The 14,816-nt window shown below is 39.2% G+C and overlaps 1 protein-coding gene across 1 annotated transcript in view; it reads right to left on the reverse strand.

Moving 5' to 3' along the window:
• The window catches only part of CNTNAP2 (contactin associated protein 2), a 1,058,280-nt gene that overhangs the window by 892,891 nt on the left and 150,573 nt on the right, over positions 1 to 14,816 (reverse strand). The window lies entirely within an intron of this gene.

The raw sequence follows: 14,816 nt of genomic DNA on the forward strand, positions 1-14,816 counted from the left end.
TGGGATCAGGCTGGACCCCATGGACATGGAACCGATTAAACAAGTGTTACCTGGAACCTGTGCAAGTTCAGGATGTCAGCCTTCTAGGCCTCTGTCCCCTTTGTAAAATAGAGTTGATAATCAGTGCCATTCTTTCCTTTGCCTGTTGGCTGATCATTCTAATTTATGGCTGGATTGAGATGACATCATATTTATGGAAGACACTTCTCTGCTCAAGAGACAGGAGTTTTCCATGTGCAAGAACAGGTTTAGGAGCTGTAACAGCAAACACGCAAGCTCCATACAAGAAACACTTAGGATAAAAGAAACAAACATTTCTAATATCACCACATAGGGCACTGCCTGAACCAGCCCAATTAAAATACATTTATTTCATAACGACTTGCCTGTTTTATGCTACACAGCTCATCATTCTGAATGAATTCACAAGTGAGGTTCCATTTCCTGGTATTCATCTCAGCCTTTCCCCATGGCTTCTTTTAGCCGAATTCTATTGGCTTCTTCTACAAGCCATCATCATCACTGCTTGACATCTGTAAACACCAGCTCTTTGAAGTCACTGCTCCCATTTGCAATCATCATTTTAATCAAACAAGTATTAATTGGAGTTTAATACATACTTAAGACTTTGTTAAATGCTGAAACAGCAAGGTAGCACGCAATTTGTTCTGTCATCTCTCCCGTCCTTCCTGAGTGTGCGCTGCTGATCTAGTCGCTCCGTTCTTTACACCCTCCATTCTCCCCGCGGTTCCTCAGGAAGGCTGCCTTTCATGGCATACCACTGCTCTTCTGCGTGTGTCATCATTCCAATACATTTTGACTCCTGCACATTCTTCACATTGATCTCTGATGCGCAGAGTTCTAACCCTCTACAACATTTTTTTGAAAAGATATTCCTTATTTACTTGAAAGCAGAGTTGTACATACAAAAAGAGGGGGAGATGGCGAGAGAGATGGTTGTGAAGACCGAGCCTGGACCGTGCCAATGCTGCTTCTTTGTCTCGTGCATGTTTAGGGGCCCAAGAACCTGGTCCATCCTCTGTTCCATGCCAAGCACATGAGCAGGGAGATGGACCAGAAGCAGAGCAGCTGGGATTCCAGTTGGTGTCTCTATGGCATGGGGGCACTGCAGCAGGTCCTTCAGGTCACTAAGTTACAGCACTAGCATTTACAGTAGAAAATTAAAAAATACCAACGTAAAAGCAAAGTATAAGCCAAAACACAAAACAAAAAACATACAACAAACGTCTGATGCTGGTCAGTGCATAGTTCCGTACCGTATTTTTTTTTACGAGTTTTGTAAGTGTTGAAGTTGAGAGTGTCTTAGGCCTGCAGATTTTGTACCCACAGGTGATGTTTACTGGGAGCAAGAGACTGCAGTGGCACTGGGCACCCAACTTGCCCACTCTCACTTTCATCTTCTTGGACCTAGGCTCACATGTGGGAGTCAGACACAAGGGAGTGCTTCCCGGTTAAAAGGTTTCTTATAGAAAACAGCACCTGATAGTTCCTTAACTGGAAAACTTGCTAATTGTCCACAGACTTCTATGTGAGCTGGTGCCAGACGCAGCCTCTCCCACTCAAACGTTTCCCTGGACTCTGGCAAACTGCGTGGTGAGCACTGTACTAGCACACTTCCACAATGCGTCATTTCATTCATCTTAGCAAATCCAGCACTGTAACAAATCATTCTCTTTCAAATCACCAATGACATTTTTTTGCCCCAAACTACTTTCGAACTTTTTTTCTTGTTCGTTTTTATACTTCTCAGTATTTCTTTTTTCATGAACTTCTATTCTGAGCTCCATCTATCCCTGCTTCCTTCCCATCCTCTTCCTCTCTATTCCTCTTCATTTACTGCCCTCCTCTTGCCTTTTTGATTACACCTCCAAATATTGTTTTGCTTCTCTATGTTTCTAGCTATTAAATGACAAGGGTAAATCCTCCTAGTAGATTCCAGTAAAATATTTTATTTTATTGGTTTGCTCTCATTCACTCTTAAGGTCAAATTTATTGACTGAATCTTTATATGCAAGTTGGTCTCCCATCAATCTTTCTCATACACTTGAACTGTGTTGTTGGAGGCAATCCCAACACATCAATTAATTCTTCCAATCCTATCAAGCCCCTCAAACATGCAGAGGGAATTTTGCCATTGCTGTGAGCACACATGCCCTCACCAGTTTCTAGACATCCCATGTTTCCCTACTCATGTAATTGCATGTGGTCGGTCAGTGTGTCCACTGCTCCCTTGGGTAACTGTTTTCTCCCTCCATCTTCATCCTCACTACCAGCACTTAGTCCAGGTCACCACACTGGGCAATGACCTACTTTCTTGACTCCAGTGCCTTTTTGACCTGTTTACTGACCACATTTTTTATCTCTAATTCACTTAGGTCATTCTTTGCTTGGTGAACTATGCTAATAAGGCAGAACTGTAATGTTTTAGTTACGTCCCTGGACAAACACACCCCTGCCCGCCCTCCACCATTTCAAACTTTTTAAAATGGATACGAAACACAGCAGGGTCTACCTTTTTTCTCATTCTTGGAATCAGAGGGTCTTATTTTTCCCTTGTAGGTTTCAATGCCTTTTATTGTCCTCATACCATGGAGCTTGTGACTTTAGTGTGTTAAGGGACTCCAATGCAGTGCTGGCCCAGTTACAGGCTAGCAAACACTTTGTTTTTCTGCATGTCAATGGAGTAGTATAAACAAAAGATGTTTATCAGTACTGAGCGTGTGATTTTACTTTTCAACGTGCCGTGCTACAGAACTTTTTCCCTATTGTAATTTTTACTGAGATTTCTACCTATCATTTATATACCTAGGAAAGGAGGAATAGCTTGATTATAAAATGTATTGTAACTTCCATATTTCTCTTTTTGTGACATTGAATAGTGGCTTTATATCTCAACAGTTGTAAAATTATGAAATAAATGCAAAATTAAAAATAGTTGATTTTCCACTAGAATATATAATGGTCAAAGTATAATATACATACTATTTAATACTACAATTAAATATAGGTAATAAAAATTATGACTATTTTAAAATGGAAAATCTGTTAGTATTCTATGAGCTTAATATACTAAAACAGATAAACTCAAAACTATAGAATTCATTTTTTGCACGCTTCCTCATGCAGGTTTTTTCCATCATAATTTTATGTCCAAATTGTACACACTCTCTGCCAATACACGATGGCAATTATCATTTAAAAATAAAGGCAATTCTATGTTTCTTCCCTTTTCTGAGCAAGATAATTATATTTCTTTGGAATATAAATTGCCACCATTTTTAGAGTTAGAAATTCTTCAAAGAACAATTAAGTCCTTGCTGAAACATGAAATAGGAGATGGTTCGAGAGAAGATTACAATGTTTCAATTCAGTGCTCCCAATGAGAATAAAAAATTGGTTTAACTGTTGCCTGGAGTTAATACCTCAGATTCTAAGATGTCAAGCAGAATATTCTGAATGAGCTTAAACACATTCAGCATTATAAGAAATTGTTGAGAAACATAAAGTCATTCAAGTACATCAAATGTTATTTTCTGTGTACCATCAAAAATAAGAAAAAATCATATGGTAGTAATATTAAACATGACGCAGTGTTCAGTAAACTATAAAGCTTTGTCTATTATCTTATTTCTCTTGTAGAATAAATGAATAGGAAAACTAAGAAGGTATTTAAAGTTGTTGTAGGAAGGGGACAAAAACTTTATTTCTAAGAAGCTATCTGTTGCAAAATCAGTTCTGGAGCAGAGCTTCACTACATAGCTATGTGTTTGGTTTCTCTGTTCCTGCCGTGCTGGAGATGCCGGAGCCTTGTTTTGGTTGTTCTGATGTAGAATACAGTTATGTAGATTGTGAATACTGCAATGATTGTAATTGGGTGCTAGAACACCATGCAGGTTCTTGGCACTAGAGGAAAACAGCAGAGGTAGTTGCCCATTGCTGACCAGAGGCTCTTCTGAAGGGATTAAGTTTTCAACCGAATCACAGTGAGGACAGCTTGTGTCTAACAGTATGACCAACAGCTGTCATTTGCAGGAAAATTTTCTCCAGAGGGGCTAGAGTTGTGGGATAGCACATAAAGACTGATATTACCCATGGGCACCAGTTCATGTCCTGGCTGCTTCACTCTCAATTCAGCTCCATGCTGATGGTCTGGGGACAATAGTGAAACGTGGCCTAAGGCACTGGGTTCCACTCCTGTGGGGCTTAAGCTCCCAGGTCCTGACTTCACCCTGGCGCAACCGTGGTCTCTGTGGTCATCTGCAGGATGAGCCAGCAAATAGAAGACTTCAGCGTGTCTCTTGGTAACAGACTTTCAAATACATAAGTAAAAAAAGGACACCATGGTAGGGATGCAGACCGCACTCTAGTATACTACGCTAAAGTAAGAAAGCAATTTAACGTCCCAAATATCAGAGATATTTGAGAGGCCAAAGAAACAGACTCCACTGGGTAAGTGGTGATGACAGGTGCAAGAATCTCCATTTTCATTACGACCCACCTATAAGACAAGATAGGAGCACAGTGTTTCACACAGAAAACTCAGATAATTGCACTGTTGATTACATAACGTCACAGCCACTAGGCAAGCCAAAGCCTGGGGAATGTTCCAGAGTGCCGACGTGAAATTATCAGACTCATGTGGCATCAGGATTCTGGCAGGTGGGCAATAAATCTCTGTTCATTTGCTCTCTGTACCTAACTGCAAAAAGTCCATGTGGAGCTTGTGATACTTATTAATAATACCTATCAGTGATCATTATTTGTACTTGGTCATTTCTTGTTTCCGGTCCCCAACATGGATCCTGTTTTTTTTTTTCTTTCATTATCATTCTACTTGAGAAAGTACATTTTTCAAGCCTCAAAGATTAAAAAAGAAAAGGGCAGACGTACCAAAAAACACCAAACTCGTAATATCTACTATCTAGAAGTGTTATATTTTTCCAATGATAGACACAACTCAATCTGATCAATGCTTCTTCATGGCTAAGAAACACAAGTCTGATTTTTTTTCAAATGGTGCCTCTGAGTCACTTTGTGCATTGACTAATGGACGAACAATCAGAAATCCCAATGTCTACCCTCAAACTTTTTAGGGACATAAAGCAGGGACTGATTACTGAGATGCGTTTGGCAATAACAGAACACAGAATAGACAATATTGTTCAAGGACACTAATTAAGGCTTTTTGAAAGACAAAATTACAGAGAGGGAAGTGACAGAGAGAGAGACAGTAAGAGCGAATCTTCCAGCCACTGATCACTCCCAAATAGCCTTAAAGCCTGGAGCTTCAGCTAGGTTTGCCACAAGGCTATGCTAACCCAGGTATTTGGATCATCTATGCAGGGAACTGGTTCAGAAGCGCCACAGTTGGCCATGAATCACCACCCATGTGGGCTTGTGGCATGGTGAGTGGTGGTTTGATTTGTAACACCACATCCTGGGTCCACTGACTCAACTGGATAGTTCTCTCCCTCTCATTGAATCCCTTTCAAAATCAGCTTAAAGTTATTTATCTTCATTTGGTCCCTGACAATGTCAATGTTGATTTTATAGAATGAAGCACAATGACAAGCTGCCTCTAGAACACAGTTGAGGGAAGCAATTTTCTTGAGTTTAAATTTATATTCTGCCACATTTCAGATGTGGAGTTAAGCAGTTCCAGCTATCTGAGCTTTTAGTGTCTCCATTCTCGAATTTGGAGGATGGAGATAATAATTGTACCTACCTCATAGTGTAATCTTGTAGCTGAAGTTTGTAAAACATATAGATAACATTAAACATATACAAAGCTTTATAAATATTTCAAGAAAAATGAAAATGCAAGTCCCACCTGTGAGAGCAGGGTTACACAGAGGCTCCTGTTTGTGCCAGCTCCCTGCTTATGGCCAGGGAAGCAGCTGAGAACTGCCCAGGTTCCTGGGTCCCTGCTCCCACGAGGGAGACTTGGAAGAAGCTCCTGGCTCTCGCCCTCTGATCAGCCCGGCTGTGACCTTTGCAGACATTTCGGGAGGGAACCAGCTGATGGTAGATAGAGAGAAGGAGAGGCTGAGATGGATCTAACTCTGCTTTTTAAATTGAAAATAGATGGAAAAAAATGTACTTTTCAGTTCATTCCATTTCTATATCAACGGGAAGATTTAAAACAGCATTTAAAAATGATCTTGGGAATAATAACAGGAACTGTTTTAATGACACACTTTGGAAGCAAGGAGCCCAGGAGTTCCAAACATAAGGAAATAGAAAAACAAAGTGACCGCATAGGAGATGGAGGAGCACTTTATTTTTGTTTCCTCCTGGATTTACCAAGAAACACAGAAAAACCAATGTTTGATCAAATGCACTAATTAAAATGATGAAAACCAATCAAGGTATACATCTATACCAATTTTACAATGGATTAATAGTCTAGGAGATTTCTTTTTTACATAGCCATCGAGTCATCCACCCCCTTAATTATTGCACATAAAAATTCTAGTCTCCATGAAACTGCAGTTGTATTCACTAAGCGGATCGTGCTTTTCAGAGGATGCATTTTTTTTCTTCTGGTTTTAGAGATTTATTTTTATTGCAAAGTCAGATATACAGAAAGGAGGAGAGACAGAGAGGGAAATCTTTCGTCCATTGACTCACTCCCCAAGCGGCTGCAATGGGCAGAGTTTAGCTGATCCAAAGCCAGGAGCCAGTGTACCAAATTCTAGATCTGACACTTCACACAATTAAGGAGAGAATGGAAGATACATGCTTCAAACTTCTTTTACATCCAATGTCTTCTTAATAATTGAAACTAGCTATATTATTCACAGGGCTGCCCTGATTATGGCTTCTTTCTAGTGAAAAGACAACTGGTAGATTACTCAAGCACCTACATGGACCATAGCCCTAAGGAGGGACAGTTGTATTTCACATGAAATTTCTACACTTGACTATGAGAATTACAGCTTGAATGCCTGTAAGAGAGGGGCAGAATATACTGAAAGTTACTGATAATTTTTGCCTCTTACATACAAATTGAACCATTTGATTGCAATCTTTTACTTATTCATGGAATTAACAAAGCAAAACCTCAGGGGTCAGCATAGTGATTAAATCCTACAACCCCAGACATAAACAAAGTTGTTGCTGTTGTTTTCTATAGCACTTTATGTACCCATTTTTTAAGTAGTTAAATTTTTAAGGAGTTTCTAAAAATTTTCCATGGATGGGATCGTATGGCGAGTATGTACTGATTAATCATTTTTCTTAACCCTGTACCAGCTCTTTATTTATGGAGCTTATTTTACATTTTCAAGTAATAATGTTGGCAAGGACTTTCCTTTTGTCTCTGGTATTCAGGCATTTGTGTGTGTGTGTACATACATTTTTTCTCCAATATTTTATTTCTCCCTATTTTCTTCAAAAAGCAACAGTAAAAAAAATTATGATACAGCATAGGCACAGGGGTTGCCTGCCCCCATTTCATTTCCTGTCTCCCTGGTATTATTACAATAGTATATAGTCCTTCAGTTACAAGTCCAACATGCATATCATGACATATAACATATGTATACATAGCATGTATGTCATGGCATTGAAGATACAGGCAACGGCCGAAGATCTAGCATCCAGTTGTCAAAGAGCATTTACCAGTTTCATTGGGAGCAGAGATGTGTGCTGCAAAGATGTTCGCTTTGCAGTATTCTAGTCTCCATTCTATACTTCACCTAGGAGAATATACACATATACACCTTACCTATGTCTGTTTATCTTGTATTCTCATGGAGGTGAAAAGTAATATTTCATCAGGGTGTTCTTTCCATTTGCTCCCAGCTACCTAGGACTTCATTCATGGTATCTTCTGTCTGGAATGGTTTCTTAACCTCTACTCTTGACTAAAGGTAAACTACTTCCAGGGAGCTTACTGACCCTACTAAGAACGTTATGACTGTTGAACCAGCAGAGCATGTGCCACTCCAAACCTACTTCTTTCAGGCAGTGGTTGGCTACATGAAGTACCCCTGATCCTATAGCAGAACAACCCTTCTTTGGATATCCCTAAAATTCCTGCTTGTTGCTTCCAGCCAAATGAGGACCAACTAGGAAGTCCTTAACATCAAAACACAAAAACAAAAAACCCAAAAAGACAAATAACCCAGTGTAACGCATTGTTTTAGAGATTCAATGCTTTCTTTTAAACACCTTATTTAAAAAAAAAATATATATATATATATTTAATTGGAAAGGCAGATATACAGAGAGGAGGAGAGAGAGATGAAGATCTTGCGTCCTATGGTTCACTCCCCAAGTGAGTGCAACGGCTGGAGCTGAGTCAATTTGAAGTCAGGAGCCAGGAGCTCCTCCAGGTCTCCCATGTGGGTGAAGGGTCCCAAGGCTTTGGGCCATCCCTGACTGCGTTCCCAGGCCACAAGCAGGGAGCTGGAAGGGAAACAGGGCCGCTGGGATCAGAACCAGCGCCTATATGGGATCCCAGCACGTGCAAGGCAGGACTTTAACCACTGAGCTATCTTGCCGGGCCCCAAAACTCCTTATTCTTTACTAATACATTTGAACCTGCTTGATATGGACATAATAACACATGGGTTCCCTTTGTCAAACTGAATGAATAAACAGCCTTTTCAGATTGTATTTCAGACTCAACTTTATTTTCTACCCTAACAATACAGATTGTGTGAATTTCTTAGAAGCAGTTTTGAGTCTAGTCTTACTGCAGTTCTAAAGCATGCAATAATCCTTTGCTTGGGGTGTCTGCCATCTCCTGCCCACCTCCTCACAGCTCTGAAGTTCACTTAGAACACTCCCTTATCCCATGGCTTTATTTTTCTCAGTTTCAGTTCCTTTGGTCTGAAAATATTAAATTGAAAGTTCTAGAAGTAAATAATGTGTGAACAACTTCCATTATAGCATCTTGTTATAATTACTCTATTTTAGAACTGGGTCCAACTGGTAAATCAAACTTTATCGCAGGTATGTACAAACAGGAAAATGTGCCAGGGACTCCAGAGTCCCTGTGATTTCAGGCAGCCCCATGAGACCCTATTGAATGAGAAAACTAACAGGAAGGACCTGAAAGGAGAAACGTTATGTTCTCCTGTTCTCTAGCGTCTTCCTTCCCCTCCATCTTTATCTTGATGTTTTATGAAAGGAAAAAATATAAGCTATGCAGTTAAATTGAACCTGAGCATAAAATATGCTGATTTGATGTCTTTGAGCATGCTCATTCTCATCCCCAATGTCAATAACTAAACCGACCAAATGACCATATTATTTTATAAACAGCTCCATTAGACAGTTTGAGATGTTGATACTATTAGAAGAAATTTAAATATTCCACATACCATTAAAAACAAAATTTCTTTTAAAAAAGTATTTCTATGCATCTAATACATTCCTATTATCACTGAATTGTAATTATAAACACTATCCATACCCTAATTTCTTAGTAGATATGTTAATGAATGCGTAAATGAGCATATGACTGAACGAAGGACTATCCACAGGAGATGTTTCATAGAGTTGAATGGTCTCATAGACACATACAGCAATTTGAAACTAGGAAGAAAAAAGAAAATTCAAACGAGTTTAAGACCATCATTCTATAGTACCACAGCTCTGATTCAAACGAACTCTTCTGCTGGGCATTTTAGTTAATGCTGGTCAACTGCCAAAAGCAAATGAATTCCATGGCTCAGCAATAGTTTTGTAAACAATGATGTGCAGCTAGTGTCCCATTAGAAGCAATTGCATTCATCTAAATTGCTAAGGACCTGAGGAGAAAGGCAATAAAATCCAAATAAGAAACTATTTTTAATATCAAATCTCATTATCTCTATAAAATATGCCCTACTTGAATTATTAATTTCTCAAATAGAAGTATACTTTTTACAGCTTTATAACCCATGATATTAGTGTGTGTAAAATTTGACACACAGTAGGGACTAAAATAATGGTTTGTTAAATCCAGTGGAGTGAAGTAAATGAAAAACTTCTTCCAGCTGTTTAATGAGAAGTTCTCAGAATTCCTTGTGTTGTTGCTAGCCTAATTCTTTCATATGATAGCCCCAAATGTTGGTCCCCGCTTCCTTCTTTTTTAGATAATTTTTAATTCAGAGGTATTTGAGAGGCAAAAGAGACACACACACAGATTAGCAGGGAAAGTGAACTCTTATCCATAGGTTTACTCCCCAGATGGCTAAAACATTTCAATCTGGACCTAGTTAAATACAGGATCCAGCAACTCCAACTGGGTGTCCCTTGTGAGTGGCAAGGATCCAAATCCTTAGACCTCTTCTGCATTTTTTCCAGGCTCATTGGCAGGAAGCTGGATCTAAAACTGAGCAGCCAGCACTGAAAGCAGCACTCAGAGCACAGTGAGTTCACCACCTTACCTTCCCAGAGAGCACCTTTGGATGAGATTGTTAAGCTGTTAAGCCGATTGTCCTCTGATGTGGCCTGAATGTTTGTATCAGTGTCAATATATGTATCGAAGGCCAGCCAGTACCAGGACAGGAGGAGGCTGTCCCTTTGAGAGGTGACTATCACATGAAGGTGGTCATCATAGAGATGAGTGCCCTTGAAAAGGCCACAGAGAAATGCCTTCTCTCTTCTGATATGCGAGGAGAACAGAAAGACATCCTTGTTGATGAGGCTGCACGATACAGCAAAGATTTTAGCGCCATGGTCTTAGTTTTTTCTCTACCTCCAGAAAAGTAAGAACTAAATGTATGTTCCTTCTAGCCTGTTGTTTACCATATTTGGTTAGAACAGCCCAAACTTTGTAATGCAGTGATGGGTGGTCACCCAGGGTGTTGAAGTTGTGTTGAAGTTCTCCTCCAGTCTCCTCCAACATGAGAAATTCAATCAGCAGGCAGCCCTCAGATTTCACTGGCTGCATTGCCTCCAATTTGCTGGCTCACACTACAAATTTTGGATGCCTTACCCTTCACGTCTAAGCCACTTTTGCAAAAGGAGTTACACATATGCACGCGCGTACACACACACACACACACACACACACACACACAAAACCACTTTCCTTTGGAGGATCCTGACTGATACAAGCAATGGACAACATGTGAAGACAAAGGCTGTCATTAAACATAACATTTAAGATGTAGATGGTGGAAGTAAATGAGTTTTCTCGCAGGTGCTATGGCTAGTTGGTAGACAAGCCTGGATGAGGAAGCTGTTGGGGCCAGGGGAATGCATAAGAATGTTACCATGGCAGAACAGAATAATGCCACAGGGCTTCCTATGTACCCAATTGCTGACGGGCGATTTTTGCAACCCCATCCCAAATAGTAAAAAAGTCGTTTTGTGCAAAGTGTTCTTGAAAGAGAACTCACTTCACATTGAGAAATTGTGCGATATTTTTTCTTCCCCTTCTCTTTAAGAAAAACACATATTTTATTCTTATCTATTGATGGTTTCCAAGTTGATAAGCTTTTGAGGGCCAGGAAAAGAGAAGTGATACAATTTATCAACCCAGATAAAAATGAAATTCTTCCTTACATTACCTAAGTATTTTGGGAAAATTGAACTTCTAAAGCAAAAGTACATTCCCTCTTTTGCCCTAAGGCCTCCTGATTAGTTGTGTTTTGTGCCTCTGTGGACCCAGACAGTAAGGATTTTCCAATAGTGGCAGTATTGCCCAGGTTTCCTTTTTAGGACACAAATGCAGGAAGAACATGTAGAGTAGTAGATAAAAAGCCTACATCTAGTATTTTGTGTCATAGTACCTAGGTTCCTGTTTGAGCCTTAGTCCTCACTTAGTTCTCACTTCCTGTCACTGCAAACCCTATGAGCTAGCAGGGATGACAGTAATAACTGGGTTTCTGACTCCCATTTAGAGAGACCTTTGTGCTCCTGGATCCAGTCCATGGATATTCAACCATTTTGAGCATTTAGCAGGTAAACAAACGGATAGGATATTATTTCCCCTCCCTCTCTAGAGGTCTGCCTATCTGTCTCTCACTTATTCACTCCCACAAAGAAACTAGCAGGGACTACTAATCATCTAAAAAAGATACCTTCTGTAAGGGAGGACCACCTGGGGTTGGGGTTGTGCTGTAGTGGGTTATGCTGACCTTTGCACTGCCTGCATCTCATATGATACTACTTAGAGATACGGTTACTCCACTTGCAATGAAGCTCCCTGCTAATGTGCTTGGGAGTATTTAGATCTCTTGAGGTAGACTCTCCTGGCTCTTCCTTCCCGCCAGACTTATGCATGTCTTTATGGCCATTTGGGGAGTGAACAGATGTTTCAGATTGTCATTAACTCTTCCTTTCAAATAAAAAATAAAAGATTCATCTTACTTAAGAGAGGGGAAAAAAAACAGTCTGGGAATTAAAAGTCATTTTTAAATACATAGTTTTAAAGCAATGAACAGTGGGAGGTACCTTCTTTTTTCAATCACTCGGACATCATGAATGAAAACTTCTCTTAAGTCTAGCTCAGAGGCCCACTGTAAACATCCTGAAAAACCCACTTTCACTCTGTAAACTTTGCTTTACGAGGTCATACGCTTACTTACTGAATCAGTATTCCTAAACTGAAGGGGTACATTTTTATTAGATTACCATTTTGTCATTCTTGTTTATTGATGTATTCGTCAGGACCTAGAATAGGGCATGGCAACTGTGGTAAAACAAAATTCAGGAATGCTCACTCAGGAAGTAAGCATATTATATTCCTTCTTTCTCAATTCTAGAATCCTGTCATAAGATTATTCTGCTAATAAAGGTATTTGAAAAAATTAGAGTTTGAGTGTGCCACACTCAGCAAATAACACAAGACACCAAGATTGATTTGAATTGCATAGACCAACTTTTTGTTTATATGCACATATTAAAATTCATTTGTTAACTTGAAATTAAAATTTAATATTTGAAATTAAGGTGTAATATTTGAAATTAACATCTAGTTGCTTGCTGTATTTTATCTGCCAATTCTAAATCAAATTTGCCAATGTTTTATCTCCGTTTTCATGCTGGAGAAAAAAAACTGCAAAGACAGGTGACAAGAAATGTTCAGAAACTCAGGAATAAAGAATTCAAAATGAAGACGAGTCCCTGAGAGGAGATACAGTTACAGCTCATAACTGGCCTTCAAGCAGACATCCACTACTTTGTTAGAAAGAATGTTGGAAGGATGGCATAGAATTCCAGTGAAAGCAGTTCATGTTTATTCCAGCTCATGTTTATTCCAGCTCATCAATCCCGGACAGAACATGTAAAAGATGTGTGTAAATAGGATACAAAGATTAATTTGCTTTATCCTTGAGCCTTGAAACATGCTTTCCAACAGATCACATTGAAAGTGGTGGGCATGATGTCCACCTTTCAAAGTCTATTCAACCATATACATGAATGAAAGAGATGATACAGAAAAAAAAGCTAGCCACAATACCCGGAAAAACAAACATGAACAAGGTTCCAAGATTTGATTTTTTGGAACCAAATAGCTTGTGAGATTAAATCAGATAAACTATAATGGGGGAAAAATGAGAATTTTATATAGCGTCAGTGTTTATTTGAAAAAGATACATACAATGAAGCAAAGAAATGGGGACAGTAGACATGAATTGGACATTTGCTGGTGGCCAAACTCCACATGTGCTAAGATGTGAGCTACAGACCCCGAGGCTGAAGAGAGAATGTCCTGCAGTGAAAATGACTCACACAGTGGCCCAGGTGACCTACGGAGGGAGCTCAGGGCCACCCCAAAATGTGGGTAATAGAAAATCACAGGAAGTCATTAACTTGCTCACTCCAAAACTGGAAGGGAAAAGTCCTAGGGACTAAAAGAGAAGGTTGCAATGTATAGTAGATACCTACCTACAAATAAATATACACGTATATATATGCACATATAGGCATCTACCTACAGATATATGAGTGTGCATATAGTTTTGCTTGCAATATTTTCTCCAAAATCAAGTTCTACATATTGTCTATTATCAGATTCTTTGATGGACTGTTAGGTTTGCTTTACACTTTCCTGTACGCTACTTTTTTTCTTTTTCTAGCCCCTTTGGTTTCATGTTGAATACTTGTCCATTTTCCTGTGCTCTACTGCATTATAATCAGCTTAAAAATATTTGTTCTAACCCTCCTGCAGTCCACCCTGAGGCAAGACTTAACAGTGAATACTGAAACAGTAAGAAGAAGAATTCTTCAGCAGGAGCATCTATAGGTGTTGTAGTCTAGTGAACTGAATGGACTCTTCACAATCATGATTAATGTGAAATTAACACTTGAATCTATCAGGACACAGAGAAAAAAAGAAAAGAAACAAATACGCAGGAGCATTTGAAAGTCTGAAGTTGTTTACATTTCCTGGGAAATAAGTTCTTAAATATTTAGAATGGCTGTATTCACAGGCTTTATCAGGCAACACAATAAGAAATAAAATCCATTTTCATTAGGATGATAAATGCACTAACATTTATGGATTCTGCTATGAAGAAACAGAATGAAAATGTTTCATCTGGATGAAGAGGACTATTGAGAAAACAGGCTGCATGGGATGATAAAAGCAAGAGTCTCTGTGTTTGAGAATCATCTATGTACCTGTGTGTGTGTGTGTGTGTGTGAATCCAACTTTGATGTACGCATCCCTTGACAGTAGAGATTTAGTGCCCACTACTATTTTGTCACCCACATTCTCCCACGGAGGTTAGATTTCTGGAATTTATATTAAGTTGGTATTGATTTTTACAGAGATTGTTTATTGCCTGTCAGAAAGTGTTTGTGCAGGATTGTTTTAATGAACAAGGATAATCATAATTCATGTTTTA

Source organism: Ochotona princeps, chromosome 25 (assembly GCF_030435755.1).
Source record: "Ochotona princeps isolate mOchPri1 chromosome 25, mOchPri1.hap1, whole genome shotgun sequence".
Classification (NCBI taxonomy): Eukaryota; Metazoa; Chordata; class Mammalia; order Lagomorpha; family Ochotonidae; genus Ochotona; species Ochotona princeps.